The sequence below is a fragment of the Camelus dromedarius genome, chromosome 22 (genome assembly GCF_036321535.1).
Source record: "Camelus dromedarius isolate mCamDro1 chromosome 22, mCamDro1.pat, whole genome shotgun sequence".
In the NCBI taxonomy this organism is placed as follows: Eukaryota; Metazoa; Chordata; class Mammalia; order Artiodactyla; family Camelidae; genus Camelus; species Camelus dromedarius.
In genome coordinates, this window is record NC_087457.1 from 324,577 (window position 1) to 331,920 (window position 7,344).

The following is a 7,344-nucleotide window of genomic DNA, read 5'->3' on the forward strand; positions in this document are numbered from 1 at the left end:
CTGGACAGGGATTACGGATTGGCTTGAGGAAGAGAATTCGGTACAGCTCTGTGGTTGCATTCGTGCACCCATGACCCAAGGATGAGGGATCAAGGAAGAGTGGTCAAAATCCACAACGTGAGAAGTTGAAGCATTTCCTTCAGCATTATCTCCCAAATGCAGATGCTACATTTTGGATGGCACTGACATGGTACTGCCCAGAGGACACAAAGATCGGTCTGCGGGATCATTCCAGCAGGCCCTGATGTATGACATCCATACATATGTTTCCACTGGTGTTTCTTTAGACAGAGAAGCTCTGGGAAGCACTGGTAACATTGGGACATTCCCATGGCAATAGAAAGCACAAGCGCACTCTCAGTTTGCTGTTTTGGAAAGACTCCAATATGACGTACAGCAGAATGCCGAGCTGAAAAACTTTAAGCTTCATTTCCAGAAGAGGAAGTGTACACTGCACTTTCAGAATTGTGAGGTAAGTGCAATAAAACGAAGTTTTACTAATTGAAATAATATGGTGTGCTCATCACAACAAAGGCAACACCAGCAATTAGAGGTATACCAGACAACACACACAGGAACAGGACATGGCATCAATGCCTAGGGAAAATTGTCCTCACAGAAATATCATGGAACTTTGTACACCCAATGGTCTAAAATTTTCACTTAACAAAGCCCTATAAATCTATATTAGATACCTGATATTACTTGACCAGTAGATTTAAAGAAGTAGAGGAAAAGAAACAGGAAGTACCATTTTCAGTTCCAAAGATTCTGAAGGCCCAAAATTAAGCTTTCAAACATCTAGACTGCAAAACGCTACCAGAGCAAGTATTGAAAACTGAGGTGAGGAAAACATGAAGTACAACAGTGTCTCAGAATCACAAAAGGCAGTATACCAGGAAAGGGGAAGAGAAACTCTAAAAACGAGCCAAAAAAATCAGAAAACCCAAGGATGAGACAATACCAGGGCTAAAGTCAGTCCAAAGCAGACTTGATAATGCAGACGGACTCGTGAAAGACTGTGAAGTCAGGGGAACAGAAATCCCTCGATCAGAAGAAGACATAGAAAAAGAAGTGCAAACCAATGCAAACATTGCTGTTGAAGCCTGGGGTAAGACAAAGCATGAAAGAGTATGATTCGTAAGAGTCCCAGATGGAAAAGCAAGATTAACAAAAAAAAAGCCTGAAAAGATAATTGTAGAAAAGTCAGACTGAAACTTGCTGAAAGACAAGAAAGAATCATCTATACGATTTCAGGAACTACACAGCGTCCAAAGGAGGTGGAATCCCAATAGACCTACTTGCAGCTGTATAATTCAAATCAACAAAGTTCATGATCACCCCAGTGATTTAAAATGCATCTAGAGGAAAGCAATTTATTCACAACAGAACCTCCAGAGGGCTTTCAGCTCATATCTCGGCAGAAATATTGCAGAACAGGGAGGAGTTCAGGGACATAGGCCATATCCTGAATGAGAAAAAGCTGTAATCATGGGTAGCCTATGCCACATGACTGCCATTTCTAATAACGGCAGAGCTAGGGAAATTCACAGACCAGCAAAGCTTAAAAGAATTCAGCAGTTCAAAACTTATCCTAAAAGAAAGATTGAGAATTCTACCCTGAATAGAAAAGTAGCAAGATGAAATGGAAATAAGAAAAACCATTATTGGAAGTGCACGAAGAGCATTCGTTACAAACAAGAAACAAGAAGAAGGCAAGGAGGACATCAAAGCCATAAGATGGGAGAGGGTAGCAGGAAATCATAGGTGATTTTAAGCACTATCTTAAGTGATTCACATATATGACTCTCTGATTGAAGCAAACGGAGTGATGCATGGATTAATGTGTTTGCAAAACCAACCACAAGCAAACAAACAAACAATCAAACAAAAAAACCGACACCAAAACGGTACGGTTGGCTGACATATACCAGAGAAACCATGAGTATTCAAAACAAAATACTCAAAGTGATGTCAAGGATCATTCAGCACGCATCGACCCAGTATCGCAGCTTAAATGTACTCAACACACTTGTATTCAGAACACAGACGCGTGCATTAATATTCATAAATATTGATACAAATGAGCATATCGTGACCTAACCCAAATGCCGATTTTGAATAAGGTTTGGTCATAGTCCGTGATGTAGACTTACAATTCTTCCAACAGCAAGAATGAATGCCATATTCTACCCTAAGTAGAGAAGAAACGGCATAAGCCTATAACAAAGACAAGTAGCTCTGCAAAACTGTACTAAGGGCAAACGAGACAGACAGTAAAGTGCACATTGGGATTGGTTTCATTTCTCGGAATTTCAGCCCCCATGAAACAAATGGATCCATTTCCTGAGAGCGTGGGTGTTTCAGCAGAAAGCAACTGACGGATATGTATTCTGGGTGAATGGATATTACACAAACATGAGTTTCCTTTAGTGAGGTCTCTGTGTACTGTGAGCTGTTAGAAAGTTTCAAGACGTGTGAAACCATAAAATAAAACTGGACACACTTCCCTCCGTTTGTACTGTATATACAGATCTGAACCAAAGGAAAGAGGGAAGATAAAAGGACAATGGCACGCTAGTGGATAGAATCACATTTAACTTAGGAACCTCCCGTTTGATGCAGCCCCTCCCCCAACACTGACAATATTCAGCAACCATTGGGGATGGCAGTTACCGGTTGGATTCTAGGTGGAATCTTGGTGTGTACCGCGAGGCTTGTTGTGGCTGGTGGATCCAAGGTAACTGGGCAGAATTCTGTGGGTGGATCAGTGTGATGGAGGGGCTGCCGCCCTTTGTGGAGTTTGGCTTAGGTCTTTTGTTCGGGACGCTGTGTAAGTTCGAGATAATGCTGCTGCCCAAAGACCTAAGTTCACGGGTAAGTTTCCAGAACCTGACAGGGCAGAGAGTGGAAGATCTGCCTGTCATCAGCTTACTGGAGAGGCTCCGAGGTACTTTCAGACTTGCCCAGTCCTGTTGACGTCGACTTTATGGGAGACACGAAGAGAAGCTGGCAGAAAAGTTGGCTGCACGGATTGAGGAGAGATGCGAACATATTGATGAGAGTTGTTCCGCTACAATGGAGAATACCGGCATGGAGACATCTCTAGAGAATACCAGGCTTGAAAGACATTCATGAGACCTACTGAACCTCTGTGTTCCTGCAGAAACATTCGGAGTGTCAACGTGCACTTGAGAAAGTCACTCAATTCTCTGCTCCAAGAACGGCTCCACGATTCCTGACGTCTAAAAGAGAAGAGATGGCAGAGATGATAAAAGCGCTCATGTTCTTGGAAGAGGTCATGAGAATCCACAGGTCCCAAGGGGCATTTACAAACCATTCAGACCAAAATGCACCAAGCCCAGGTAAGCCTTTTCCCAGGTTTGGGCCTTGCTATCAAGCACTTGCTCTTCCCTCCCCTCCACTCAGGCATCCATTTTAAAGGATCAGAACCTGAGCTGCAATGAAGCCAGTAGGAGAAGAGCAAGCCCCTCCTAGAATCAGAGTTCCTCCATCTTCACTCTCTGTGAACAACAGTGAACTCCTTAAACGTCAAATACTCTCGCCTAAATTAGTTAGGTATTGGATACTTAGCTCACACAAAGAAATGATGACCTTCCCCTAGATGCAGCATATGCTGGGTTTATGTCTTGTCTGGGGTGAAGGGATTGTGGTAAGTGAGAGGAATCTTTGACTGAACTCGAATATGTACTAGCCCTCAGTTTTTCAAGACAGTATTGGTAAATATTATGTCAGACAGTGACCTGAACTCTAAAAGTCGTGAAAGACTTTAAAGACACAGATTTTGTGGACCGTCTTTCTCTTCAGTCAAGCACCGGGTGCATGATATTTTGGGGGTGCACACTTGGTTGTGTTAAATTGCTTTACCCAACATGATCGGATGATTAAGCGTTCTCATCACTGATAGAAGAACACCTGCTTTTCAATAGCCTAGCATAGCTGCAGCAGGGTTCTCATAGCTAAAATGCCTGTATGTGCTTTTGGAATCAAGCCTAAATGTATACATTTTGTTTGGTTTTTCTTGTACTTTCCTAGAGAGGAATGTTACCCCTTGAAATGCCAACATAGGCCAGTATGTGTCATTGGGAGTATAGGGCACCAAATGCACAATGGAAACCCAGGTTCTCGGTTATTTCATGGTTTCAATAGGTACTTCACGTTTCCTGTTGGTGTTGGAGGCTTCAACAGTAAAGAGTTGACATGTCCCCTTCAACATTTTGGACTGCGATTTTACTTTCTATCTGTCTACATTTTTCTTAGAGCTGACATGATGTTACAAAAATTGACAAGTCTGACTTCTAGGTAAATTTAGTACGTTTCAAACACTAACTTCATTTTCATATAAATCCCAAAACATGTAAATCAATTCTATTAACCTTCCTAAAAACTGCAACTGTGTTATCAACACAATGTCAAAATTGGAGTCTTCGGACAATCCCTCCAACCATGGCTTTATGTAAAACAGAGCTAAACAAACATCACATTTCTGTGAATTACATCTGGAAAGTGTTGATTTATCGATGCCCAGTTGGCAGAGAACCAGTGCAACCTGCGCTCACTCCCTCCCATGTACACAGCAATGTAAACTTCCACTCACCCAGCCCTTGGCAAAGGACACTATCCGAAGAGTGGTCTGTTACTTCCAAAGACAGGCTGAGGCCTCACATAACCAGGAAGCAGGAGAAGGCAAAGTAGAGAATGGAAATCTGTGCAGGATCTGACCTCTGCTGATGGAGCAGCAAAGGTGAAACTCTGTTTTACTTGGACACACACTCTCAAGCGGACAGCACACATGGGACTGTAGGTAATGCGCTGAGTGTTAGAAGAGTGCACAGCAGATGCTTGGCTGACATAACTCATAGAAATCAGCACAAAATATCCCCACAATGGATTCTGAGACCAAGATCCGATCTGCCAAATTTGAGCTAGCAGAGGCAGCGGAAAATGAGGTATAGAGCTACAGATAATGGCACACGCTGAGTCTCAGGGATCTGGAGTGCATTGTGGGGTGTGGTGGGTTCTATCAAGAGAGCAAACCGACTTGTTACCCCAGGAAAAAGCAACCACATTGGCGTGTGAGGTTGAGTTTTTCGATATGTGCCATGGCCACATCCACTGCATCTTGCAGGCCCAGGATCAATTTGGCATTTTGCCAATAGAGCACGTGTGGGGCTCAACTAGAGAAGCCGTGCATCTGGTCTGAGGGATTCAGTGGCCCTTGGGTGTGAAATCAGTATTAAAATCTTTAGGATCTGCTACAGCCAGAAACTGGACAGGGATTACGGATTGGCTTGAGGAAGAGAATTCGGTACAGCTCTGTGGTTGCATTCGTGCACCCATGACCCAAGGATGAGGGATCAAGGAAGAGTGGTCAAAATCCACAACGTGAGAAGTTGAAGCATTTCCTTCAGCATTATCTCCCAAATGCAGATGCTACATTTTGGATGGCACTGACATGGTACTGCCCAGAGGACACAAAGATCGGTCTGCGGGATCATTCCAGCAGGCCCTGTTGTATGACATCCATACATATGTTTCCACTGGTGTTTCTTTAGACAGAGAAGCTCTGGGAAGCACTTTTAACATTGGGACATTCCCATGGCAATAGAAAGCACAAGCGCACTCTCAGTTTGCTGTTTTGGAAAGACTCCAATATGACGTACAGCAGAATGCCGAGCTGAAAAACTTTAAGCTTCATTTCCAGAAGAGGAAGTGTACACTGCACTTTCAGAATTGTGAGGTAAGTGCAATAAAACGAAGTTTTACTAATTGAAATAATATGGTGTGCTCATCACAACAAAGGCAACACCAGCAATTAGAGGTATACCAGACAACACACACAGGAACAGGACATGGCATCAATGCCTAGGGAAAATTGTCCTCACAGAAATATCATGGAACTTTGTACACCCAATGGTCTAAAATTTTCACTTAACAAAGCCCTATAAATCTATATTAGATACCTGATATTACTTGACCAGTAGATATAAAGAAGTAGAGGAAAAGAAACAGGAAGTACCATTTTCAGTTCCAAAGATTCTGAAGGCCCAAAATTAAGCTTTCAAACATCTAGACTGCAAAACGCTACCAGAGCAAGTATTGAAAACTGAGGTGAGGAAAACATGAAGTACAACAGTGTCTCAGAATCACAAAAGGCAGTATACCAGGAAAGGGGAAGAGAAACTCTAAAAACGAGCCAAAAAAATCAGAAAACCCAAGGATGAGACAATACCAGGGCTAAAGTCAGTCCAAAGCAGACTTGATAATGCAGACGGACTCGTGAAAGACTGTGAAGTCAGGGGAACAGAAATCCCTCGATCAGAAGAAGACATAGAAAAAGAAGTGCAAACCAATGCAAACATTGCTGTTGAAGCCTGGGGTAAGACAAAGCATGAAAGAGTATGATTCGTAAGAGTCCCAGATGGAAAAGCAAGATTAACAAAAAAAAAGCCTGAAAAGATAATTGTAGAAAAGTCAGACTGAAACTTGCTGAAAGACAAGAAAGAATCATCTATACGATTTCAGGAACTACACAGCGTCCAAAGGAGGTGGAATCCCAATAGACCTACTTGCAGCTGTATAATTCAAATCAACAAAGTTCATGATCACCCCAGTGATTTAAAATGCATCTAGAGGAAAGCAATTTATTCACAACAGAACCTCCAGAGGGCTTTCAGCTCATATCTCGGCAGAAATATTGCAGAACAGGGAGGAGTTCAGGGACATAGGCCATATCCTGAATGAGAAAAAGCTGTAATCATGGGTAGCCTATGCCACATGACTGCCATTTCTAATAACGGCAGAGCTAGGGAAATTCACAGACCAGCAAAGCTTAAAAGAATTCAGCAGTTCAAAACTTATCCTAAAAGAAAGATTGAGAATTCTACCCTGAATAGAAAAGTAGCAAGATGAAATGGAAATAAGAAAAACCATTATTGGAAGTGCACGAAGAGCATTCGTTACAAACAAGAAACAAGAAGAAGGCAAGGAGGACATCAAAGCCATAAGATGGGAGAGGGTAGCAGGAAATCATAGGTGATTTTAAGCACTATCTTAAGTGATTCACATATATGACTCTCTGATTGAAGCAAACGGAGTGATGCATGGATTAATGTGTTTGCAAAACCAACCACAAGCAAACAAACAAACAATCAAACAAAAAAACCGACACCAAAACGGTACGGTTGGCTGACATATACCAGAGAAACCATGAGTATTCAAAACAAAATACTCAAAGTGATGTCAAGGATCATTCAGCACGCATCGACCCAGTATCGCAGCTTAAATGTACTCAACACACTTGTATTCAGAACACAGACGCGT

At 42.4% G+C, this 7,344-nt stretch overlaps 1 long non-coding RNA gene across 1 annotated transcript in view; it reads right to left on the reverse strand.

The window, feature by feature from the left end:
- Positions 1-2,683: 2,683 nt before the first annotated feature.
- Positions 2,684-7,344, reverse strand: part of LOC135318862 (uncharacterized) — a 389,897-nt gene continuing 385,236 nt past the window's right edge. Inside the window, exon 4 of the long non-coding RNA XR_010377250.1 lies at positions 2,684-3,245. This is a non-coding gene — a long non-coding RNA (uncharacterized LOC135318862). The remainder of the gene's footprint in view (positions 3,246-7,344) is intronic.